The 27,457-nt window shown below is 37.1% G+C and overlaps 1 protein-coding gene and 1 pseudogene across 1 annotated transcript in view; one reads left to right on the top strand and one right to left on the bottom strand.

The window, feature by feature from the left end:
- BMP6 (bone morphogenetic protein 6) overlaps window positions 1-27,457 on the top strand; it is a 210,904-nt gene that overhangs the window by 17,291 nt on the left and 166,156 nt on the right. The gene's annotated exons all lie outside the window — the stretch shown is intronic.
- Window positions 2,609-3,859, bottom strand: LOC110191998 (aspartate aminotransferase, mitochondrial pseudogene; annotated as a pseudogene).

Here is a 27,457-nt window from a genome sequence, read left to right as displayed (position 1 = left end):
AACAAGACTCTTCTTGAAGGTGTAGATGCAAAAAGCACTTATCTTGTCAGTTTCTGCTTTCGACTTGCTTGGCTTCAGTTACGAAGGTGTTAGACATTCTGTTTACATAAGGGCTAAGGGGTGACATAATGTCTATTGAAGCAAAGTCACTTAGCTCCCCACTAGGCAACCGGGAGCATTTAAAAACTGAGAACAGATCAAAGCCATTAGCCAGGTTTGTGATACTCCTATCCAGGAGCCAAGAAGGTGTTGCTGAGGAAGGGAAGGGTGGTCTCTTGGTTGCTGGGTCTTTTCGGTTGGTTGCCTAAAACAGACGTGCATTATTGCATCACTGTCTCTCCAGAACTTTATTCCCTCAACTTTCCAGACCATTGGGGAGATGAATCAGGGAGAATTAAACTGTGAGCAGCCAATCCAAGGAGACTACTTAAGTGGGAATAAAATAGTGTCCAAATGGGTTGGAAAAAATGTCAAATTGTAGCAAGCACATACAAGATGTGAAACATGAGTCTGATGCCTATATTTATAGACTGTTATGAAAAGTGTTGCTTAAAGTCAAAAAAGATTTAAATATCTCTTCCCCCTTTAGTACATAGATTATCCTACAAAAGGATGCTCCAGTTTTAGAATTAAGAACAAATTGCCATTCTGGACGTTACCATAGTATCTGGTCTTGAAGATCATTTTGTTTTTCCATGTATGCCAGACTGCAGAGAACTGGGAGTGGAGAAAGGGAAAAGGTGGAGTTGGTACAGACAGTAGAAACACAAAATTCACAAACCTATTACTCATTTCATTTGATAGGGTAGGCTGAGTATATAGTACTCAAGTCAATTCATCCAACATTTATTAAGCACCTACTCTGTTTAAGGGACTGTGAGTCACGTGAGGGGGCATGTTAAAAAGTTTAGAAAAGACAGAGTCCCCTGTTTTAATGATGCTTGCAGCCTGGTAGTCAACATCAATATCTTAACAAGGTCTAGAAGCATTGTGTCATAGAAGTTGGGATTGAATCATATCAAGAAAGAATTGTAGAACAGAAGGGGAAAGGGGACAAGCATTTATTATATGCCTCCTATGTGCTAAGCACTGAGCTAAGTGCTTTACAAATATTATCTCATTTGATCTTTACGTGACCCTATGAGAAAGGGCTCACCTGCTTAATAAGATTATAATATTTTATAGTTGAGGAAACTGACACAGACAGAGGTTAAGTGACTTGCCCAGGGTCATAGAGCTTACTAAGTATCTGAGGCTGGATTTGAACTCAGGTCTGTCCTCACTCCAGGTCCAGTACTCTATCTACTGTGTCACCTAGTTGTCCCAGTGGTCATCTGGTTCAGCTCCTTTCCAAGTCATAACTGCTGTCTACAGATGGAAAAGAGAAATTTAGTGGCTTACCAAGGAAAGACAGCAAATTGATGTTGGAACTAGATTCAAAATTCGTTGAGGACATTTCTCTAATATGTTTTAACAAACTTAACCCTGTGATACCAGCTAACCCTATCACTTCACTTTGAGATAACCTGTCCAGGATATTGTGATATTACTATTTTTCTAGCTTCTAGTTTTCAGAATTTTTATTTTTATATGTATTTTTTCCAGTCTACAAAAACCAGGATGCATAAAGGCCTATATGATTATATTGGAGGATGATCTTTTTAATGGTGGCTAGCAACACAGAGACACTCCAAATACTTATCTCCTGGGACTGCCCTATACAGCCTTATCAGGAGACAGGCTTTGGATAACCATGTTTAAGTGGTCTGGTTGAGTAGTGGCAGAAAGGGGACAATTCAGAATTTTACAGTGATGCTGATATTAAAGCTCAGTCATCTTACCTACTTCTCCTTCTGTCTTTTGCTGAGGAAGGTGGGGAGAGAACATGTTCATTCCTTAAATGGCGTTCTTTTAATTCTCAAAGCATTTGTATCCTGATAGGAAGGGTTTAAAGAACAGAGATAGGGAGAGAAACAAGGGCAGATTCGGATCTTTGGAACAAGGGAGAAAAACCAGCAATAAAAATAGGGGAGGATGGGAAAGTTAAAAAGTTTTTAGATGTTTAAAGGGCAAGAGTCATTTTTTCTTTTCTGTTTTTTTTTAACCAAGAAAAAGGGTTTATTCTCCTTCCTGCCAGCAGTAGCAACATTCATGATTTTCATAAAACAAACCCTTGCAATTCAAGCTGCCTCCATCAGTCATGGAAGAGCAATAAGAGGCAGGCATTAGAACTGCTAGGCAGGCTTTTAGCACCGTATGACATGGTTTTTGTTATGTGGGGTAAATGGCATTTGATATCTTGATTAAAGCTCTTGAACATTGTGATGCCAGGACATTCAAAGCCTGGGGGAAGGGAGGAAGTTGAGGAATTCTGGTTTTAGGGTGGGATTTTTGGTTGAATTACTGTAAATGTAGAATGTTTGGAAAAGTTGTAGAGAATGGGTTTGGGGAGTTTGTGTTAGATCTACAAAGCTCTGAACACCAGTTTCAGATGCCTTTACTTTATTTACGTATCTTTTTCTGAGATACATTCAATGGCTGAGCATTAAGTTTGAAGAAACCATCACTGCTATTCCCATCCTCCCCAGCCCAGTCATCTCCTTGAATCTTAACTAGCAAAGTCTGGCATGGGAAAGTTGCCTTTGCTCCATGTTATAAGGGAGAGTTCTTTGGTTATTTGGTGTAGGGCATGGGCAAAGGTAGTTTACATTACCTGATGTGACCACTGCTATAGAAATGCAGCCATATATATGGAGAATATTTGAGACCTGTGAAACAAAACATGTCATTCTGGTCAGTGACATTCTGCCAGTTGTGGGGGGAGCCCTCTTTATTAAGGTTGGAAACCAATTGGGTTCACATACTGATATGATCTGTCATGACTTTTATCTCTTGCAATCATTGACTCCTCAGATCAGGATTATTCAGAATAGTGGGAGCAATTCAGGCCCCATTGACAGTAGTGTTGGAATTTATGTGATGAATTGGGATTTTCATCTGGGATTTCACCCTTTGGGTTTTATCAGTGTCTTTTGTATACCGTGGTAAAGGCTCCCATATGTTCAACATATAGATCCATGTTCTTGGCATATGACAGAATGTTCACTGCAGTGGCACTCAGCCCAGGCATCCTTGTTGCTACCTTCACTAGCGCCCCATGTTTTTTTTAAAAGGCAGTTTCTTTTGCTCTACTAGGGACACTATTTCTTTCCATTGCTCAGGACAAGGTTTGTGTCCTGTGGGCTTGTGAGTACAGGCATGCAGGAGGATGACGCTCTGCTTTGAGATTTTTAATATATCTTCTATGGCTCCAGTGAAGTCAAAGCCACAACTCTTGGGGTCATGGTAATGGTAGCCAGTATTGCATGCCAGCATCCCTGAAGGTGGGGGATGTGATTTTCTCAGAATGGTTTGGGAAGATAGACATACCAATTCAGCTTAAAGAACTTTTGCAGAAACTGGCTCCAATCCCCAATGCTCTGGTTCCAGAAATGGTTTGTACAGTCACATATTGGTCACTTTTCAACTCCTTGTTATTTTCATCCAGCACCAGTTCCAAAGATGCCTTGCAAAATTCAGCCAGTCCTGCAATAGGCAGGTACTCTTTGTCCATATTCTTTCCGGCAATTTGAGCATCTGCATTAAGAATACCAGGAAGAATATAAGGTAGACCCCAACTCCTAGATTCAACTTTTTGCTATCGGTGTCTCTCTTAGATGCTTTTGTAACACCCATGATAGGATCAGGAGGTCCATCTCTATATGGAGCCATTAGAATCTGGCTCTGGCAGCAGCAGCCCTGAGGCTCAGCTGGTAGGGACGGCTCCAGAAAGCAGGTGACAGGAATGCAGAAGCACCATGTTGAAAGGATAAGAGGGTTAGCAGGTGGATTGATGGAAGCTGAGTACTGCTGGCTAGCAGATGAGGGCACATCAATTTTCAGAATTTTTATATATTTAAATCCTCTACCAAAATTTTCCCCTAAGCAAATCTCTTTCCTAAGATGGATAGGGTTCAGAATCCCTTTGATTTCTTTCTCAGCTATAAGAAGGAAGGAAGGAAGAAAACAAGCATTTATTAAGCACCTACTACTTGCCAGGCACTGTGCTGAGGACTTTACAAATATTATCTCATTTGATTCTTACAACAAACCTGTGAGGTAGCAACAATTATTACCCCCCATTTTACAGTTGAGGAAACTGAGGCAGATAAAAGTTAAATGACTCATTCAGGGTCACACAACTAGTAAGTGTCTGAGGCTGGATTTGAACTCAGGCCTTCCTGACTCCAGGCCTGCCACTCTATTTACTATACCTCCTGGTTGCCACAGAAATTTGTTTTCAGGGGAGGATGAAGTGAAGCCTTTACTCTCTCTGATGGAGCATATCTTATATCAAGTTGCCTTTGTTAGGAACATTGTCCCATAGCTTTCTTAATATATGGTGACCAGACCTCTGCCTTAACATCATCTGACTCTGCTAAGATACTAGTCCAGTCTTGGGAGACCAGAATATTCCTTGCCTCCTTCTCTCCCCTCCTCATCTCTATGCCCTTCTCTCCTCTCTAGCTGTCTCCCACAATATCTATTCTGCTCAGGCATCTGCCAATTCCCATCCATCCCTCATCTCCAGGAATTTATATCTCTCATTTATTACATAGTTCTTACAGAACTAATTGACCCCTCTAGCTGTTGTGCTTTGCCTAAAATCTTAGTTTTATGGAATCAATTAATGTTAGGTGGGTGGTCATAGTATTGTAGGATTTAGAGTTGGAAGGAAACTTACAAATCATTTAGTCCTTGTCCCTTTTGGTTGGTAGACCAAGCCCTACACCAGATAGTGTGATGGTACTCTTTACACAGAGCTCTTTGGCCAGAGAAATAAACAGCTGGACAAAAATCTATTCTCAAGGGCCAATAAAGATCACTAAGCACAAAGGCTATTGGTATAGTTTATCCTTTTCTGAGAGGTGAAGGAGGGAGGGAGAGAGGAGAGAGGAGAGGGGGGGAGAGAGAGAGAGAGAGAGAGAGAGAGAGAGAGAGAGAATTTTTGTAGAAGGGGTAGGGTAGAGGGTATGGGGAGGCCCTAGGAGGATAAACCTGCTCACAACATATTTTAGGATACTGGCAATTTAGTAATTTCCAAGGGTGACCTTTTCTCTTCTGAGCAGCTGATTTTCCATACCAAACTCTTCCCTATGGGCTTTCCATTTTGGATGTCTAGCTTTTGTATTTACCCCTGCAAATATTGTGATTTGTATTCCCAAGCCCTAAGGAAGCAAATTCCAAGTTGTAGATTATCTGTTAATTGTTTTAACATAATTTTTTTTCATGAAGAAGGACAAAAGCAGTGGCTATCTAGATAAAGATCTATTCATAAGAATAATTTAAACAGCACATGGAAAAGATAAACATGTGCGTCCTGCCAGTACATTTTACATTCTAGAAGTTTCAGTGACAATGGTTCTCTGGCATCCTGGCCTCTGAGTATTTGGTCATTCATGAACACTAAAGCAAGCTGACCTAAATTCAGGAAGTATCTTTCAATACACCAGTCATGATTGACTATGCATCTACTTAAGCTACGATATTAAAATGGAATTGCAACTTTGTTTGGAATGTGGTCATTAAAAATGAATAGCTAAAGTATAAAGCACATGCTTTTCTATCCTTCCTCCTATTTAAGATCATAATGTGTTTACTCTAATGAGGAAGAGCTGCACCTTTGAAAATAATGACCTGTGAGGATAAGGCTAGTTTATATTGTAATTTTTTTGGGGGGGTGGATCTGTGATTTCATCTGTGTGGGGAACTCTTGGTATGGAAAATCCTTTCATGGATACAGAAAAGCAGTTCTATGTATGGTCTTAGAGACCTGGGACCACCAGCAGTTTACATGATACACACAAGGTTATATAATTAGTTTGGGTCAGTGGCAGAACTGGAGCCCAATTCTATCACACTGTGCAATCAGCCTTCTACCTACTATCTTTCCTCTACTCCTTGTTATGATTAAAATAAGATCATTTATTATAGCTTATACATAAACATATAAAACATGTTTAGTTAGTTCTTTCTAGACTCCATAACTTCTCACCCAGCTCATTTTGTAACGAACAGCAGCCATTTGTGAGGTGGCTATTTAGATTAGTGGCATATAGTTTATAGATAAGGAAAAAGTGTCTTGTATTTGAATTGGAGAACATTGATTCAAATTCTGCCTGTGTTGTCTTCAATCTGTGTGACCTTGTTCAAGGCATTTCCCCTCTTTGGGCCTCAGTTTCATTATCTGTTTCACCATCTGTAAAATGAAGAGGGTTGAACTTGATGGTGTCTAGGTTAATTTCCTTTAAATCTGTGATTATGATGCCTGTGGACAAAGTTTTTCTGTATTCAAAGATTATTGGCCCATACAGTGATCACTCAGTTCACACCATGCTCTGTCTAAATGAGATGATAACCTTGACTTCTGAAGATCAGACTCTTATCTAGCTATCCCTGTCATGCTTGCAAATACCTACCTAAACAATTAGTATGGCAGTTTCTACATAACCATTTTGGTTATGAGAAATAGTCATTGACTCAGGCAAATGCCCAACCTTCTCCTACCCACCATGCAACTAAGATTATAAATCCCTACCCTGAAGCTGGTTTTGCTAAGTGGACAAAACCGTAACATTCATAGCTGTGGATCTTAAAGAAAATGTGTTCTGGATAGCTTAAATATTCATCTGCCTAAAGGCAAGGAACCTGATCATGTAAATTCTCAGGTCTCTTCAAGCTCTATGATTATATAAACTAATGATTTATTCACTTAAAGCCTAGGGGGGAAACACTTAATTTTTTTCATTACTATGAATCTCCTAGTTAAAACTTTTTAAAAACACACTGGAGGACTGTTGTTATTTCAAAGAAGGATAAATTGTGCTTGACCTGACTACTTTTTAACAAGTCTAGTTCCTAAAGTCACCAACAGCCTTAAGATTAAGCCTTCACTCAGGTTTCTCCTTTGGATTATCAAAACTTCTAGATCCCTAGCGGCATCTAGGTGGTACAGTGAATAGAGGTCTGGCCTTGATGTTTTCAAGGCTAAAAAGCAGTGATGACAGAACACTTTTTTTTTTTTTTACCAAAGGCAGCAAAAATAGATCCCTTTAGCAAAGCACTAGTTACAGTCCTCTCTTCTGATGAGCTCTGGTTCCCTTTCCATAGAGTTTTAGTCACAGTTCACCCTCCCCAAGACATGAGCAACTGATAATTTTCTAATCATTTAGATCTGACTTTATTTGTGTGAAAAGTGTTTTGTAATTGTGTTCATATAGTTCTTGAGTTTGTTTTGGCAGGTAGACTCCCAAATATTTTATAATGTCTACTGTAACTTTAAATGGAATTTTCTCTTTCTATCTCTTGCTGTTGGGCTTTGTTAGTAATATATAGAAATCCTGATGATTTATGTGGGTTTATTTTATGTTCTGCAACTTTACTAAATTAGTTTATTATTTCAAGTAATTTTCAGGATTCCAATTAAACTGAGCAAGTAAAATTATTTATTACAGGATTTATTGAGACCATTGTGAAATAGGTAGAATCCTGTATTAATTCTGGAACAGCCATAACATTTTGTACAACCAACTTTCTATTTTCTGAGTTTTCATTATTTACAGTAAGCTTTTAATCCTCGGATGGTTACCAGCATATATCTGGCTCCCACTTCTCATTAAGCTTCTGCTCAAGAAAATCAAGCCTAATTTTGCTACAAGAGCTTAAGCAACTCAGAGAGATGAAGGCATTGTCTGCTGCAGATAGAGTCATTGTGGTATGGAGGAAAAGCACTGGTGTTGGAGCAAGAAAACCTAGGTTTGAATCCTACCTTGTGCCCTTACCAGGTGTGTGGCCCTAGGCAAATGATTTAGCTTATATGAACTTCAGTTTCTTTATCTATAAAATGGGCATAGTAATATTTTCACTGTTTCATTGAGTTGTTCTGAGGAAAGTACTCTGTAAACTAGAAAGTACTTTCTAATTATGGGCTATGTAGATATTCCAAAATGAAATAGGATAGAGAATCTACTTGGGATCATTTGCTTCTAAATTATTTATACTGTTTCTCCTTTCCATTTGAAAAACAAACAAAAAATCAGAAGCTGAGTGTAATTTTACTTTACTACTTATTTTCCATACTAACCAATATCATACTAACCGTATCAGAAAGCAATAATAGCAAAAATAACATTTATTCGTTGTTCATTATATAAACATTAAGTATACATCTACTATTGTATATGCTGTCACATGTGATTGATGTCATGGTTGTTTTGATGAACTTCCTTCTTCCTCTTTCTTTTTAGTCTTTGTTACAAGAGATAGCTGAGTGGCGGGGGAAGAGGGAGGGGTACATTCAGAAATAAATATGATATAAAAGCAACAGACCGATAAAAATAAGAGAACATCTATACTATGTAGAAAAAAGTGCTAGGCATTAGTGGGAAGGTAGACATATTAAACTTGGATAAGACACAGTTTCTGCCTTCATGGAGTTTACAGTCTAGCAGATGGATCAGACAAAACTACAGATAACTAGAATATACAATATTCCGTGATAGGTACATTAGAGAGATACAGGAGATATTTTAAAGACTCCTTCTGTAAGAATCACTTAAAGGGAGTTGGTTTTGGAAACCAAAAAAGTGTACAAAGCCCTTGCCCAAGTTTGTCATATATTCTTATGGCTCTGAAAGTAGCCGTCAGCTTAGAAATGCAGCTGATATTTAAAACATTTGCCCAGAATAACTAAGTAAATTATTTCATAGATGTTTTCTTCCTACCCCTTGTCCTCTTTATTTTCTTATTTTCTAACTGGCCCTGCCTAAGGGCCTGAGTAGCTTCATAATTTTATTAGGAGGGTGTAATAAAATATTATATTAGCTTGGAGTATAAGAGACTATGTCAGCCAGGGGTCAGAGTGTATCTCATACAGCAGCAGAGAATAGTAAGCAAAGAGCCAGCTTCACTCTTAGGATTTTATTTTGTGCCTGGTACTCCCTTTGGGATATTAAAAAATAAAAGTTCTAATATGTCACCAAAATAATTTTAGTTGTTTAAAGGAAAGCTTCAGAACATTTTAGATATTGGTTATCAAAGCAAGTCCCAGTATGAAGCACCTGTTACTTAATCAGGTGATTAAAGGAAAATTCTCCCTTTGTTTAAATTCACTACTCCTTCATCAGTCAGCATCTTTACTAATGAACAGAAAGAAGAAGAGAATCATAAAATGTTAAAGTTGCAAGGTACCATAGATATGTACATACACACACACACACACACACAGACACATGTGTGTGTGTGTGTATAAATACCAGCCCTGATTTTATATCTTTTGTAGAATGTTGGAACATAAAAGGTGGGAATGAGCTGAGAGATCATTGAGTTCAACCCCTTCCCTCCCTTTCATAAAGGAGAAAATTAAGGCCCAAGTATTGAATGAGTTGCTTAAGGTTACACAGTTTTTGCCAGAGCTGGAATTGGAACCCTGGTCTCCTGACTCCTGACTCTAGAAGCTATAATGCTTAATACAGGGCAGTGGTCACAGCTGTTGCTTAATAAATATCTAATGAATGAATGATCTAGAATAAATATTACAGATTTATCTAGGTGGAAAATAAATTATACCTACTTGTCACCCCTAATGGCAGAATATTCTTAAATAAGAGGGGTGAGGAGGGGACTCTTTTCCAATAACTAAAATAATTTGTAAGAAATTAGTTCATGGTATTTGATTTTATTAAATTAATTTAAGGCTATCAATTTGAATATGAGAGAATATCTTTCTTTTTATGTACACACACAGAGGAATGTAAAATTGGAGGGTGAGTAGTAAAAGTACAATGCAAAACAATGTCCTTTTCAGGATACAACTTTATTCAGTAATCCTATGGGTTTTGCTATTTGATATTGTTTAAGGATGATCTTCAGATTACTTATAACACACAGCTGTGGGCTATGAGACTATGTTGGATTTTATGAGTCAGATTACTATTACCAAAATGTTTGTGAAATCACTTCTTAAGTCATATATTTGCATCATGTACAACCTGTTTGACAATCAAAACATTATGGCCTTCAGCACTTTGCTAGTAATTATAGTAAATTTTCCAGCAGTGTGCTCCAACTTAACATAATTGGGTAGTAGAGAGAAAAAAAAAAGCAGTATATCACTTTAGTATAGAATTCCATGTGTCTAAACTGATAGAAGTTAGATCTGAAACCTCGTTTTATAAATTGAGAGATACAGTACTGTTCTGCACTGGCGTCAGTCAATGTTGAGAAGCCTTCTGTGAACAGTATAGCTTGGGACAGAGGCACACAGAAGGGGAATTCAAGCCTTAGAGAGACTGGGCTGCTCTTTGACAGTGCCATCACTGATGGAAATAGCACTGGAAAAGAATGAAAATAGTACACAGAAGCCAAGCCATGGGCAGGTACTACTTTAGACCATCATGTATTGATGCATAAGTGCATAGATATGTACACACACACACACACACACACACACACACACACACACACACACACATGTGTGTGTGTGTATAAATACCAGCCCTGATTTTATCTATCTTTTGTAGAATGTTGGAACATAAAATGTGGGAATGAGCTGAGAGATCATGGAGTTCAACCCCTTCCCTCCCTTTCATAAAGGAGAAAATTAAGGCCCAAGTGTTGAATGAGTTGCTTAAGGTTACACAGTTTTTGCCATAGCTGGAATTGGAACCCTGGTCTCCTGACTCCTGATTCTTTTCTCCCTCCCCACCCCTACCTCCCTCTGTCTCTGTCTGTCTGTTTCTCTGCCTCTGTCTATCTCTGTCTCTCTTTCTCTCACACATACACAAATTATTGAGCTTGTCCTTACCTCTCTACCCCTCTCCTCTTTTCTCCCTCTGTCACACTTTCAGTTTTCTTCTTCTTTCTATCTCGTCCAGTTTAACTAGAGAAGACTTCCAAGATCCCCTCTGTATTGTTTTTTGTTCCTTTTTCCTTCTCGCATTGCTCTTTACCTTAGGGATGGGTAGTCCTCATTGTTGTTTAATAGATAAGTCTGAAGCTTAGACAAATAAGTGATTCTGAGTGAGACCACTTATCTTATTGAACCAGGACTAGAACTATTTCCGCCCCCCGTAAGATTGTGTTTCCATTATATCAGTTGCTTCCCTCAGGTAGAATATTCATTATTCTGCTATTAAGCTTTGCTCTTATACCTGCCGTCTAGTGACAACAGAAAAAAAAAACCTATACCCTGGGGTAGTGAAGGATTAGCTTCTGATAAGCTACAGACACCTAAGAGATAATATATTAGGGTCAGCTTATATTTATTATTAAATAATATTATTTAACAAAAATTATTGGTTGTGGTTATAAACCTGTCTTTTTTTATTTAATAGTTAAGTGTGCCCTAATTAATAAGGATATAAATAGCCCCGAGTAAAGGAAATCTGTTTCATAGACTCAAAGTATATTTTGTATTCCAGAGCAGTATTCTAGGCTCAGTCAACACTTTCATGTATCGGTACCTGCCATGAAAGCAAAAGGACACAGTTTAACAAATGATTATTCTTCACAGCATTTGTTCATTCAACAAATATTTAATGTGTTAAGCAGTTCCATAGTGTAATGTTATGGTGTTTGCTTCTGAACGAAAGGAGCCCATCCTCCCTTCATTCCCCTCCCTCATTTCAAACAAAGCTTTGATCCCAGTTGTTTTATTGACACCGGAACTAGTCAAATCCTGACTCCCATCACTTTCTTCTACCTGTGCGGCCTTAGGCACCAATTAACCTCTCAGCCTCAGTTCCTCATCTGTAAAATAAAGCAATAGTGCTAAATGATTTCCAAAATCCCTTCCAGCTTCAGTCCTAGACGTTGTGTAATACTGCACAAAGCTAACTAAAACATGGCTTCCCTTTTTGCCTCATTCAAGAGAGTTCTTATGTTGAGAGTTGCCTATCCCAATGAAATCACAGGTTTGGACTCTTCCCCCAGGTATAGATATAAGGAAATAGAAACAGATATAGATACAGCTATATAGCATTGTGCTATGCCTGGAGGATACTAAGATAAAGGCGGTACAGTCCTCTCAAAGAGCTTATAATCTAGTAGGAAAGATAAGACATATACTCTAAGAACTGATGCAAAATAGAGTAAGGTATGCGAGTTGGGTAGAATGCTATAAGAGATTGGTGGGGGGGCATTAGGGACATGCAAGTGACATTTGAGCTAGCTCTTAAAGAACACATAGGATTTCAGCAGTTGGAAACTGGAGAGAGAATAGGTGGAAACGGGAAAGAATCAGAACAAGTTTAGTGGATGGTGAACATGTCAGTTTGGCAAGACTGCTGAGTATGTGAAGGGCAGTGGTGTGAGACAGAGGGAAGTACATGTTAGGTGCTATGTAAGTGCTATAGACAATATATACTATAGTACACAAGCGGAACCCTAATTTACAAATTTGCTAACTGTCCCATTTTGCTGTAGACTTTAGGCATTGGTGTCTAAATAACAACGATGACATCCTGACATAGGATAATGTACCACTCACTTTACAAAACAGTCACATAGATGGAATGCCACACATTTTTAATGGCTCCCATTAGGTTTGGTATATCTTGTATCAAAACATTGTTCATGGATCCATATTCTCATATTTCTCCTTCAGGGTTTAAACAACAAGCTGACACAGGGAATCTTACTAATATTTTTGATGTAAAAGCTGCCTGACCATGGAGACATCCAGCTGTGCTGAAGTCAGTTTTGTAATTACTGTACACTGGGAGTGTAGAGTCGGGAACCAGAAACCTTCTAACAACTGGCAAGATGTAGAGACAGCCCGTAAAATGTGACAGTGTACTATAGGCCAAGTTTTGTAAGTGATCTCGAAACCTGCATATGTGTTTATATCCCCAAGCTCTGATTTTCACATATAAATAGATTTGTAAGTCTTTGCTAAATGGGATGATATTTTAGCAATCTGTGTTTCTGAGGTACAACTATATATGACTATAGGTATGTTTCAGATGCAAACTTAGAACTCAGCAATTAATTCTAATGTTCTAGCTTCTCCAAGAGGGATATTTAAAAAGTTTTCAAATAATAAAAGCATGAAAAATGCCACTTTACCTTGAATTTAAAAAATAATATTTTTCGAAGCATAAAAGTTCTCCACAAACTTTACCTCTTTGCTTCTCAGTGTATTACCACTCCATCATCCCCTACCAGTGCTTCCTCTTTAAAAACATAGCCTTGATGAAAAAGAATCTAGTGGAATTCACACAAAGAATGGTTTGCTATGGAGGGTGAATTGCCAGATATAAAAGTTTAGTTTATAGTGTTACAGATTTGGATTTTGAAAGCTGAACTCTATTTGTGCAGAGTCCTGGCAGATTCTGCAACTGCAAAAATAGTGCTGGAGTTCATCATCCTTTTTACTGGGGCTTGTCACTGAGGGAATGAAGAGGTGGGGACATATTTCCTGTGCTGTGGAAAAAACGTCAGGTATAGGCAGATGTACAGGTGTGACCTCCTTGCCCTGTTGATAGGGAGGGGCTAGACCAGCTTTTCTATAATCTGAATTTTGAGCAACTAATAAAAAAGGTTTCCCTGCATGGTGATGGTGACCAGTAGGCTTTTCACCCATCCTCTTGGCTCATGCTGATGGCAAATAATTGGACTACAAGGACTAATATATTGTTGAGCGTAGTGGGAAATGCCGAAAGAAAAAATCTGCTGGATGAAGTCCATTTGTCCTGTGTTCATTTCTAGCCCTGTAAACAAACACAGCTGTTGAGTGATCAGTGCTCAGATGTGGTGAAAAAACAGTGATGCATTGGGAGTGAGATCACAGCAGGGGGAAAAAAGTTACGTTATAAGGCTCCAGGAGGAGAGGGCTGTCCTCAGCTGGGTTTGGACTGTATATCTTCATCTGTGTATTCCAAGATAATTTGGGTGTGAGCAGAGTGAACTCTGTGTTTTCAGCTAATACAGTCAAGTGTTCAGAATGATTAGTATGGAAAAATTTGGGGGAAGAAAAGAAATCTGAAATTTAATCTGCTGTTTTACCAGATTCAACCACTATTTCACAAATAGGCTCTTAGCTGCCTTTTGGATGGGACGGATAAGAGGCACAAATTTTTGTCTATCATTTCACCTTATGCTTTTGTCTCAGTAGTGCATGACTTTGAGTAAAAGACATTAGTTATCCACGGGCCAAGTATCCTAGATTTCTGGCAAGTTCTGAGTCTTGGACTCCCCCTCTCCCTCCCTGTAACTTAGATTTGTGTTATGATATCCTCTGCCAATTGACTTGAAAGGGCTAAAGATGTTTTCCATTACAGAGAACCTGTCACTCTGATGTGACAAACTTTTTTTAAGTCATGTCAGTGGTTTCCTTTCACTACTTAATGTGGTGGCCAAATTTCACTATCAAGGGGATCTGCCAATTTTTAGCTGCCCCAAAATTCCTGATACTTGCAGCCAGCCTTCTCCTTCCCAGAGACAAAGAGGAGAGGACTATGGGAACAGGTGGCCTCAGGGAGCTCAAATGGTCAAGTGGCCATGAATTTAAGTGATTGTTGGAAGGTTTGGAGAGAGTGACTAAGAAGGGCTTCATCCTTGACATGGAGATATTGCCACTATTGTAACTGGTCACTAAAGAGGTTCCAGGACAAATTGCCACAGTTATTAGTAGCCATGACAAAAATCTTCTCTTTCTGTTACTGTGGATTAGTCCAGAAGACCCATTCTAGGCTTCTGCTACACATCCTTGTTCTCAGTTCCTGGTTTTGAATACAGGTTGGAGTCTGGGCTTGTCGAACTTAGGTAACTTGTGTAAATCAGGACATTCACTTCAAGGATTAAATCTAGTCTCACTTTTAAACTGTACATTATAGTGGAGAAAGTATCTTAGTCTGACTGGACAATTTTGTATAGCTGAAGTTGTTTTTGCTCAGGCTGACAGCTGAAAACACATGCCAGTGATCAAATGGACCAAGGAACTCCAATACCCATTCTGTCTCACCAGGTTAGAAATTGGGGCTGTTGTGTGTTTTGGGGATTAGCTGATGACTTACTTCACCACAATGCTTAATATCTCTCACCTGATGTTTCTACCATCCTTAAAGAAGACTTCTGTCTAATACATATACAATGTGCTTTTCAAATGTCAGTGGGATGCATCCCATTCTTTTTCCACATAAAGCCTCATTAACCCCCCCTTTTTTGTTTTTGCTTTTGTGGTGAGGCAATCAGGGTTAAGTGTCTTGCTCAGGGTCACATAGCTAGTAAGTGTCAAGTGTCTGAGGCTGGATTTTAACTCAGGTCCTCCTGACTCCGAGGCTGGAGCTCTCTCCACTGTGCTACCTAGCTGTCCCCATTTCCCCTTTTAGTACAAGAAAGTCTACAATACACCATGAGAAGATTCTAGTCATAGGATCATAGTTGTAAGGGACCTTAGGGGCCATCTAGCAATCCATAACCTATTTTATAAATGAGGAAATTCAGACTAGATAAGTTATTATTTGTCCAAGGTCACCCAGAGATTAGTGAGAGGGTAGATATTTGAACCCAATGTCTAAGACATTCCAAATCTGCTGCAACAATCTTAATTGAGACTTGCAGGTATTTTTGAAGATTCCCAGTTCGTTAGGATCAGTTAGCAGATGAATGAAGCCAAAGCTGTGGATCTAATCCTTGAATGGCCCATTTATCTTCCCGTAGAAAAAAAGCCATGTTATACACCATCATCTCAGACTGTGTCACAAGTGCATGCCTTAGTCATAGGAGAGATGAGGTGCAAGCTGGATTAATATCACCTGTTGCCACTATTAAAAAAAACAACAAAGCTCATATTCATATGCAAAGGGAAAAAAATTAACAAATGTTTACTAAGCACCTACATCTTATAAACACTAATCTTAAGAGGTAGTATGGCAGACCAAGATGGAAGAGCAGAAGGAAATAGTAGAAAGAAACTCAATACAAAGAAAATAGCCTCCCAGCAGCCTATCCTTTGCTTTTAGAAGGAAAAAAATAGGGAGAAAGGAGTGGGTAGGCCATAGATGATTGTGGAAGCAAAGGATCTTAACATAGTGAATTAAATAAAAATAGAAAGTCCTTCCTATTTTTCCCTTCCCCTCAACTATTTCTATTCCAGTAGAGAAAGGTAATCTTGAATTTGGCCAAGTATCATTAAAAACAAACAAATAAACAAACAAGCAAACAAAAGGCACCTCTCTTTTCTCATCCAAGGGAAAGGCTCCTAAATAAAACAAATCATAGGAGAGTAGAACTTCAGTGTCTATGCCAAAGGGTAAGGCATAGGTCAAAACACTAACCAGAGGAAAGGGAGAGTTTTGACTAAAGAAAGATCCTGGAGGGAAAGGAAAGGTGATTTGATTTTCTGAGTAAGGGAGATCTATAATTTACTGCTAAGGCTTCAGCAACAAAGAAGAGTAAACAAACAAAAAAGGCAGAGATGACCATGACACTAATTCAGAAGAGGAAAACAATGAATATAAGAATTCTCTGAAGAAATGAAGTAAGACTTTTAGAAAGCTAGTATAAAGGAATGAGAGCTGTGGAAAAGAAACGTGAAAAAGAATCAGTAGCCTAACAGAAGAGGTACAGACCCTACCCTAGTAACAAACACTCTAAACATCAGGATGGACCAAATAGAAATGAATGACTCCAAAAGACAACAAGAATTCTTGAAACAAAGTAAAAATAATGAGAAAATAGGTAGCTCATCAAAAAATAACTGATCTTTAAAAATAGATCAAGGAGAGAGAGCTTAAGATTCATAAATGACTGAAACACATAACCAAAAGAAATGTGGATATCATATTTTAAAGAAAATTATTAGAAAAAGAGGGTGATATAAAAATAGAAAAAAAAATCCACCAGTCATCTCCTGAAAAACAAACAAACAAAAAGAAAATGAAAACTCCTGGGAATGTCACTGCCAAAATCTAGAGCTTTGAGATAAAAGAAAAACATGCTAGAAGCAGTCAGAAAGAAAGAATTCAAATATCAAGGAATCTCAATCAGGATTTATTAAATAAGATTATTATTAAATAATATTTAAAAGCTATCAATATAAAGGAGCAGAGAATATAGAAGGATATTCCAAAAGAAAACAGATAAATATTTACTACCAAGAACAACTTACCTAGAAAAATGGAGAATAATTCTGCAAGGGAAAAAACCAAGGATTTTCAATGAAATAGGGAACTTTTAAACATTCCTAATTTAAAAAAAAATAATGGAGCTGAAAAGGAGCTTTGAAATACAAATACAGGAGTTAAGAGAAAAATAGAAAGAGTTAAATTCAAGTGAACAACAAAGAAGGACTTTATAAGGATGAACCATTTACATTCTAATGGGCCAGGTTATTAAGAGTTCTTTCAGAATCCTAGTGTTACTAGGGGTTCTAGGTAGAATTGACATAGAAGACCTATTGTTTTGTTATGTTTTGAAAATGTACAGAAAAAGAGAAGGAAGGATTGGAAAGGATATATTAGGGAAAATGGGAAGAAAGATGAGAAACTTGTTAACAAACATAAACAGGGTATGCAAAAAGAACCATACACAAAAATAGAAGGATTAGAAGGAGCAGGTCTCACTTGAACATAAGTGTTATCTAAACTGTTCAAAAAAGGCAGAACACGGACACACACACACACACACACACACGCACACACACAGAATATGGTATAGAAATACATTAAGCTCAACAGGGGTACAGATGGAAATAGGAGGGGAAAGGATGTATGTAGGGGAAGGTAGATTCAGGGAAGGATTAGTCTTAAGCAAAACAAACCCTGAGCTTGGAAGGGTTAAAGGGAAAGAAAATAGGTGACAACTTGAAGTAAGCTGGAAGTGAAGAATACAGAGAAGAAAAAGTGTTAGAAAATAGGATGGGTGGACATAAACAATCAACTGTTGTTAACTATGAATGTGAATAGGATGAAGTCACCCATAAATGGAAAAGGTTAGCAGAATAGAGTAAAAAGCAAAACTGAACAATCTGTTGTTTACAAGACTTATACTTAAAACATAGAGTAAACAAACATTTATTCAGAGCTTAATATGTGCCAGGCATTGTGCTGAGTGTTTTACAAATATTTACAAATGCTGTTATTATCCCCATTTTACAGTAGAGGAAATTGAGGCATGTAGGGGTTAAATGACTTGCCTGTGATCACAGTGATAGTAAATGTCTGAGGCTAGATTTGGACTCATATTATCCTGATTGAAGGCTCAATACTCTAGCCACTGCACCACTTAGCTGCCTAACATAAAAACTTATAGCAAATTAAAATAAGTGTTTAGAGCAAAATTTATTATTCATCAGCTGGACAATTAAAAAAAAGTAGGAGTGCCAATTATTGTTTCAGTCAAGGAAATAACAGAAATAGACTTAAAAGAGATGAGGGTGACTATGTTTTACTAAAGGTAAGATAGGTGATTGATTTCAATACCTCAAGTGTGTATGCGCGCATGTGTGCGCACAGTGGCACAACTTATTAATATTTAAAGGAAAATCTACATGAATCATAAGGAGAAATTGTAAAAATATAGGGGGAATTCAATTTATCCCCATCATCCCTGGATAAATTTAACCAGAAAATAAACCACAAAAAAATTAAGGACCTGAATAGAATTTTAGTTATATCAGATATGACAGCTCTTTGGCAATTATTAAATGGAAATAGAAAGGACCATACATATTTCTCATCTGGCAATGCACCTTTACAAAACCAGTCCTATCTTAGGATAGAAAACTTAATTAACAAATGCAAAAAAGCAGAAAAATTATACTCTTTATTGACTATAATACAAGTAATATTAAATAAGGAGCTACTGAAAAAGTATTAAAATCAACTGGAGACTAAATAACTTAATCATAAAGAATTGGTGGTTGAAGAATAAATAATAGAAATGATAGATAATTTCATGAAAGAAAATTACAACAATGAAACAACATGCCAAAATTTGGGTGATGCAGCCAAAGCAGTCCCTAGGAGAAAATTTGTATCTCTGAATTCTATGATTAACAAAAAAGAAAAAGAACAGATCAGTATATTGGATATACAACTAAGTTAAAGACCCAATTAAACACTAAAACAGAAATCCTTAAAAATCAAGGAAGAAATAAAAAGTTGGAAAATGGGTTTTCACCTGTTGAATTAAATAAAATAAGGAGTCAGTTAAAAAAATGATGGAGAAAAACCAGTTACTAATTTGATTAAAAAGAAGAAAACCAAATTACCAGTATCAAAAGTAAACAAGGAAAATTCACAACAAACAACAGTGAAGTAAAGGATATTATTAGAAATTATTTTGCCCAACTATATGCCAATAAAACCAACTTAAGTGAAATAAATGAAAATTTACAAAATATGCCATACTCAGAATAACAGAATAAAAAAACAGAGAACTTAAGCCAATTTCAAAGGATAAAACAAGTTGTAAATGAATTTCCAAAGGGGGAAAAAACTCTAGGACTAGATGGATGCCTCACAAGTGAATCCTAAGAAATATTCAAAAAACAGTTAATTTCAATATTGCATAAACTTTACAAAAAGAGCAAATGAGTTCTTACCGAATGATATTGTCTTTATACATAAACCAGGGAGAGTCAAAATAGAAAAATAAGCTATAATCCAATGTCTACAATGAACATTGATGCAAAAATTTTAAATAAAATATTAGAAGAAACTAAAACAATATATCACATTATTCATACACTGAGACCAAGTTTGATTTATACCAGGAATGTAGGGTTGGTTTAATACTAGGAAAATAATAAATTTAATTAACTGTATTAAAAACAAAATCAACATAAATAATGTTATTATATCAACATATTCTGAAAAAGCTTTTGACAAAATACAATTCTTCTTTCTGTTAAAAACATTGGAAAGCATATGAATAACTAGTTCTTCACATAAAATGTTGGATAATATATATATATCTAAAACCAAAATGTACAATTATGTGGAAAAGAAATAAATTAGAATCCTTTCTAATAAAATTAGGGGTGAAAAAAGGAATGTTCATTGTTAATGTTTCTATTTGACATAATAGTAGAAACACTGGCTATAGAAATGACAAGAAAAAGCAGTTGAGGAAATAAGCATATGTAAATAAGAAACAAAACTATCAGTTTATGAAGGTGATATGATGATGTACTTATAAAGAACCCTAAAAAGCCGGCTAAAAATTAATTAAAACAATATCTTTAGCAAACTTGTAGGATATAAAATAAATTTATACAAATCATCAGCATTTCTATATAATACCAAGAAAACCCAGTAGGAAGAGATAGAAAGAGAAATTCACTTTAAAATAACCATATATAAAATACTTGGGAGTCTATCTAAACAAAAGAACTATATAAATACTGCTATAAGCCACTTTAAAGAAATAAAAATAAATCTAAATTATTATTAATTTCTCATGAGTATGTAAAATCAACATAATAAAAAGGACACTACTACATAAATTAATTTACTTATTCCATGTCATAAGAATCTAGCTACTAAAGGATTATTTTAATAAACTAGAAAAAACAAATAACAAAATCATATGGAAGCAAAAAAAAGGTTAAGAATATTAAGAAAAACAATGATAAAAGTGGGAATGAAGGGGGCCAAGCAGAGCCAGATTTCAAACTGTATTCAAAATAATTTGGTTAAAAAAATACAGAGCTCAGTCAGTGCAACATATTAGATACATGGCGAGGAATGGAAGCAAATGTCTTTAGAATCCGTAGCTTCCTTCAAAGCACATTTTATATACCACCTCCTGGAAGAGATCGTTCCTGATTCTCTGTGATTAGCAGCCTCTTTTTCTCTTGAAATTACTTTGTTTATACTTTGTATTCATAATCCATGTACATGTAGCATTCCCTTTGGGTCACTTCCCCAATTCCCTCTAGCACTGATGGTTGGGTCCTGGGAGGACAGCTGATTATTTCTCCAAGGGTGCTCTGTGTACTGGGTGCTCATTGGCCTGCTCCCCATTCCCTTTTTAGATGTACATAATGTATCACCTTAGAGAATGTAACTTCCTGAGGGTTGGAACTGTTTCACTTTTGTCTTTATTGCAATGGCCAGTATGATACCCTGTCCATAGTGGGTTCTTCATAAATGTTTGTTGAATTGATTTGAATATTAGTTTCTTCATCTGTAAAATGAGAGTTGGACTAGATCAGAGATTCTTTCCCTGGGGTCCATGGATTTAAGGGAAAAAAAGATTTTGTAACTATTTCAAAATAACTGGTTTCTTTTGTAATTCTAGAGGCAACTAGGTAGCACAGCAAATAAAATACTAGTCCTGGAATCGGGAAGAGCTGAGTTCAAATTCAGCTCCAGACACTTAACTACCTGTTTAGCCCTGGGCAAGTCACTCTTTGCCTGTTTCCTTATCTTTAAAATGGGGAAAATAATAGCGCTTACTTTTCAGGGTTGTTGGGAGGATAAAATGACATAGGTGTACAGCTATTTAAGCAATCAAAACTATTATTTTGAGGGGTATATAGGCTTTACCAGACTGCCCAAAGGGTCCATCTCTCTCTCTCTCTCTCTCTCTCTCTCTCTCTCTCTCTCTCTCTCTCTCTCTTCTCTCTCTGTCTGTCTGTCTCTCTCTCTGACACACACACACACACACACACACACACTCACACACACACACACACACACACACACACACACACACTCACACACACACATCCCCCAGGTCAGGGACCCCTGAACTAGATGTTCTCTAAGATCCCTTCTGTCTCTGTATCCAGTGAATGGATTGGACAACAATTTAGTGTTTGTTCTTGCTATTTACATAACTTATTTAACATGTTCTAAAGAGAATACAGTCAATTTTTACTAAATTCATTCAGGAAATGTGTAATGAATTAAATTAGTGCAGCAATACAGGATGGGAGAAAATATACACAAAGCAAAACAAAAATCCACCCAAATATCCCATATAATTCCTGAAGTGGAAAGGAGTCTGGACAATGGTAGAGGGCCTAGCCTGACAGGAAGGACAGGTGAGCTAATGTTCCATTAATTCTCCTTAACCCTAGGAGTGCCAACATGAGGCATAAATTGAGAATATCTTTAATCTGAAATTTATTGAGCTGCAGTCATCTTAAGCACAGGTGTGTTCAATTTGTATACCCCTGTTAACATCACATTTGTAAGGATTTAAAATTTTTGTTTTGTTTTCTGACCTTTGGATTGAAATCCAAAAGACTTGTCTGGTCCAGACACCTGGTATAAATCAAGCATGAGGAAACACTTGCAGTATTTCCTATAAAGTGCTTTGGCATTACATTAACATTTATTTTTTAAAAAGGTAACTCAATTCTTCCTCCTTATGTCCTGTTTTTAAACTTCTTTCAAAATTTTTCTTTTTATTATTAACTCAATAATAATCAACAAACAGGAACATTTCAATAGACAAAGAACAAAAAAGAGGGCTGTATATGAAACCACCTTTTCTGATTCCTTATCATTAGCCTGGTTTTCCCCCTTATTCATAAAATCATAGATTTAGAGCTGAAAGGGACCTTAGAGGTCATCTAATCCAACTCTTTCACTTTACAGATGAGGAAACTGAGGTCCAGAGAGATTAAATGAATTGTATGGGGTCACATAAGTAGTTGGTAACATAGTTGAAATTTGTACCCAGATCCTCTGACTCCAAAGTCAGTACTCTTTCTGCTATACTGGATTGGCATCATCTGGCTATTTATTTAAAAAAAATTAATTATAACTTTTTATTTTTCAATCATAGCAATTCCAGACTTTTAAAGTTGCTCTTCCTCTTCTGTAGCAACCAATATAGTTTTTATTGTTCAGTCAATTTTCAGTCACGTCCACCTTTTCATGACCCCATTTGGGTTTTTCTTGGCAAAGACACTGGAGTGGTTTGGCATTTCCTTCTCCAGCTCATTTTACAGATGAGGAAACTGAGGCAAACCTATTTTATTGACTTACCCATGATCACATAGCTAGGAAATGTCAGAGGCCAGATTGAACTCAGGAAGATGAGTCTTCCTGACTCCAGGCCTAGAACTCTTTCCACTGAGTCACCTAGCTGTCCCACCAATATAGTGCCCATGCCTAATAGCATATGCAACACATGGCATCCACAGCCCTATCACTTCTGTAATTCACTGTTTATTGAATTAGGACTGCATAGGTTGAATTATCTTAAACATTACCAACAATAAGGTGGCACAGTGGATAGAGTTATGGGCCTGGAGTCAGGAAGACTCATCTTCCTGAGTTCAAATCTGGCCTCTGACACTTCCTAGCTGTGTGACCATGGGTAAGTCAATTAGATCTGTTTGCCTCAGTTTCCTCATCTGTAAAATGAGCCGGAGAAGGAAATACCAAACCAGTACAGTCTCTTTGCCAAGAAAATCCCAAAAAGGTCATGAAGAATAGGACATGACTGAACAACAAAGCACTATATATTTTATTTTTAAAAGTTTTATTAATGCTTTTTGTTGTTTATGCCACAATATTTCTCACCAGCCCTCCTCCCAAACCCTCACATGTTAATAAAGAAAATCACCAAAATCAGCAGATACAGCAACTATAGCAACCTGCCCCTATACCTCTCTACCAAGAGAAGGGAAGTGTGTTTTATCATCAACAATAAACCCATTTTGAAGAAACTGAATCTACTTTTAATTATCTCAGCATTTAAGAACTTACTCCAAGATTAAAACATGAGTGTTACATCATTATTAGATGCTCTTTTCCATTTCTTTTAGTTCTAACACCAACAAAAACAAGAATAAAGCAAGAATGAGCTTGAGGATTAGTGGAAACTACAAATTACAATTGGGTGTGCTCTCTCCAGATTTTGTGGAATACTGACTGAAAGTATATTTGTGGAGAGGGAAGGGGATATGTGTTCTTTACTTCCTTGTTATTTACATCCTAACTGTAGGCATAGTGTTAGCACAAGGTCCTAAAGAGAAAGATGTTCTATCAACAGAATAAAGTGGTCGCACCTAAAACAGTGATTCCCAAGTTGGTTTTTAAAAAATTTTGATATCATATTATTGGTTGTTTTTGTAATATCAGGATATCCCTCCCTAAATGTAGCACATGTTTATTTTGTTATAGTAAACTAAAATTAATTTTTAGGGAATGAAGCTAGTGATAATAGAAGACACCCAACAGCTACAAAACCAGGGTTGATAATCACTGCCCAAGTATCTAAATATGTCAAAGGTGAGACTCAGAATATCTATATCTATAGCTATATCTATATATGTATGTGTATGTATATACATGTGTGTGTATAAAATATGTTTTATTTTTTATGCTCATTTCCCTATATTTTGATGAATGTAACTTGAAAAAAATTGGTATACCAAGTTAAATTGTAGCAAAGAAGAGGATTAAGACTTTCATTCATAGAATATTACCTATTTATTATGTGACACTTTTTTCAAAGTCTGACATTTTTGCAACTCTGCCAAATGGTTTATATCCAATCCTGGTGCTCTTTTTTCTTCTCAATTTATTTACATTAGGGGCATAGCACAATATAACTCCAAGAGGATTTGTTTCTGCTTATGGCATCATAGGCAAAGCCTGAAGAGTTCCCATTTAGTTTCTATATTCCACAGAGTGTTAGGGAGGGAAAAGGAGAGTATGGAACATCTGGTATTAATAGGGTCCATTCATCACAATAAATTTCCCCAGTGGATGTTGTTGGGCAGGGTTCTAGGGAGTAACAGCTCAGAAGTTCTTGTCCCCACCCAAGAAAGCAGAGGTCACTATAGGGAGGGTCCTTCAGATTGTATAAGGAAAAGAAAAATCATAGGTAAACCTAACTTTGCCATAAACCTATACTATAAGCATAGGCTTAGAGTGTACATAAAAAAGTATTTATATAAAAATTCAATATGTATAATGGATATCCTGCCACTAATCAGAATATAGATTTTGAGATAAGCTTCAATTCATGGTCTGGTTTTTAAAAAATTTTAAGGCCAAAGAGTATGAGATAATTAGATAAACATACAAGATTGCAGCTTTAGCTGGATTGATACATATAACATTTCTGAGGTTAAGTTTCTAGGTGATTCTAAAATAAGCATTTTCTGCAATTGGACCAGAATAAGACAGGCATATGAAAATTTCTCAGAAGTGGCTAAATAAATTGGTGTTTAACTTGTGTTTACAATACAGTGTGCCAATTTTTAAAATCTTCATTGCTATGCAAGATTCCCCCTCCCATTTAAAAATTTTTATTTTTAAAATAATATTTTATTTTCCCCTCAATTATAGGTAAAGACAATTTTAAACATTTATTTAAAATCTTTTTGAGTTCCAAATTTTCTCTCTCCCTTCCTCACCTCCCATCTCCCTGAGATGGTAAGCAAATTGATATAGGTTATACATGTTTAATCATGCAAAACATATTACCATATTAGTCATGTTGTGAAGGAAGACACAGTCCCAAAGGAAAAAGAAAAACACGAACAAAATACAGAAAGTGAAAAATAGTATGCTTCAGTCTGCATTCAGACTCCATCAGTTCTTTCCCTGGAGGTGGATAGCATTTTTCATTATGTATCCTTTGGAATTGTCTTGAATCACTGAATTGATGAGAATAGCTAAGTCATTCACAATTGCTCACCTTACAATATTGCTGTTAGCATGTACAATGTTCTCCTGGTTCTGCTCACTTCACTTTTGTGCAAGTTTTTTTTTTTTAAAGAAGAACCTCTGAACTTGTATGGAAAGACACGTTGATGCTGCCCTTACTTCACAGTGATCTGTGTCTTCAGGGAACAAGGAAACAAAGAAATAACCCTACTGTGGCCTGGCCTAGAAAGGAAGGATAGTAACCCCGAGATTCTGGGCAAGAAAAGCCGGTTGACCAGAAAGAGAAAGAAAAATAGCTTTAATGCTTTAAAAACCATTCTATGCTAACTGAAAAACATTAGACTGTGCCTGTAATTTGACTCAATTCCACTCAATTAAAAACATTATTAAGCTTCTATTGTGTGTCAGATACTGTGCTAGAGCATTTGGGATATAAAGATGAGAAACAATGCAGCTCCTGCCTTCAAGGGGCTTCTACTCTTGAGATCAGAAAATAGGAATACACAAAGAAATATAACACAAGGTAGAGTATGTGGACAAAAGAAGGAACACCTGTTATGTAACCCTTTTAACAAGGAGGTCTATAGCTATATTTTGGGAACAGGGTCAGCCTAAGAAGCTATTTCCCTTTCATGAGCCTCATCACAGTTGTTTACATCTCATTGGCCTTTGCATGCCCCGTGGATGCATTCCACATGGTCTCAGTGTCGCCTTTGCACAGCAAATCTTCTGTCCTGTGGAACTTAAGTCCTAAATTCTCCCCAAACTAAATGATAACCAGTGAGACTGACCCTGTTTGTTGAAGGTAGGACTGAAAGCTCTCTCCAGCCCTGGTTCAATTCAAATTAAGTCAGTAAGCATTTATTCAGCACCTACAGTGTATGTGCCAGACACCATTGGGTACTAGTGACAAAAAGAAAAAAAAAATCCCTGCGCTTAAAGAGCTCACCTTGTATTAGAGGAACCAAAATGTACATAGATGAGTATATGCAAAACATTTTCAAAGTCCATATAAGATACTGGAGAGAGGAAGACATTAACAACTAAGTGGATCTGGATAGGCTTCCTGTAGACATAGCGTTTGACCTTAGCTTTGAGGGAAGCTACTGATTCTCTGAGGCAGAGGTGAGGAGGGAGATTATCCCTTTCCTAGGGGAAAGCCTATGCAAAGTCACAGAGGTGGTAAATGTGATGTTGTATGTGGAGAAGATCAAGTTAGTCTGGTTGGAATGCAGAGCATGTGAACGATGACACCCCCACCCCACTTCCTGCTGATGCACAGGGATGCTGGTGTCCTTCCTATCACTTAACATAGGATTAGGACACTCCTTTTCTCTATACTTGTCCAGAGACTAACAGGCCACCTCAGTTACACCTCCTTCCCTATTTACTCTCTCTAAGCACTAGGATTATTCAAATAACTCAAAGCTGTCAGTTACCTGCCTTAGTTACCAGTCCTATCCCAGGTAGAGCTGTTTTAAGCAAAGTCAAGTCAATAAACATTGGTTAAGCACATGCTGTGTGCCAGACATTGTGCTAAGTGCTGGGGATGCAAAGAAAGGCAAAAGATAGCCCCTGCCCTCAAGAAGCTTCCTGTCTAGGGAGAGACAACTATGTACAAACAAGATGTTGTTGTTCAATCATGTCCTACTCTTTGTGGACCCCATGGACCATAACTTGCCAATACTATCCATGGACTTTTCTTGACAAAGACACTAGAGTGGTTTGCCATTTCCTTCTCCAGTGGATTAAGGCAGACGGAGGTTAAGTGACTT

This window comes from Phascolarctos cinereus, unplaced genomic scaffold, assembly GCF_003287225.1.
Source record: "Phascolarctos cinereus isolate Bilbo 61053 unplaced genomic scaffold, phaCin_HiC Scaffold_4;HRSCAF=312, whole genome shotgun sequence".
Classification (NCBI taxonomy): Eukaryota; Metazoa; Chordata; class Mammalia; order Diprotodontia; family Phascolarctidae; genus Phascolarctos; species Phascolarctos cinereus.
The sequence above is the reverse complement of the archived record's forward strand: the minus strand, read 5'-3'. Positions and strand labels throughout refer to the sequence as shown.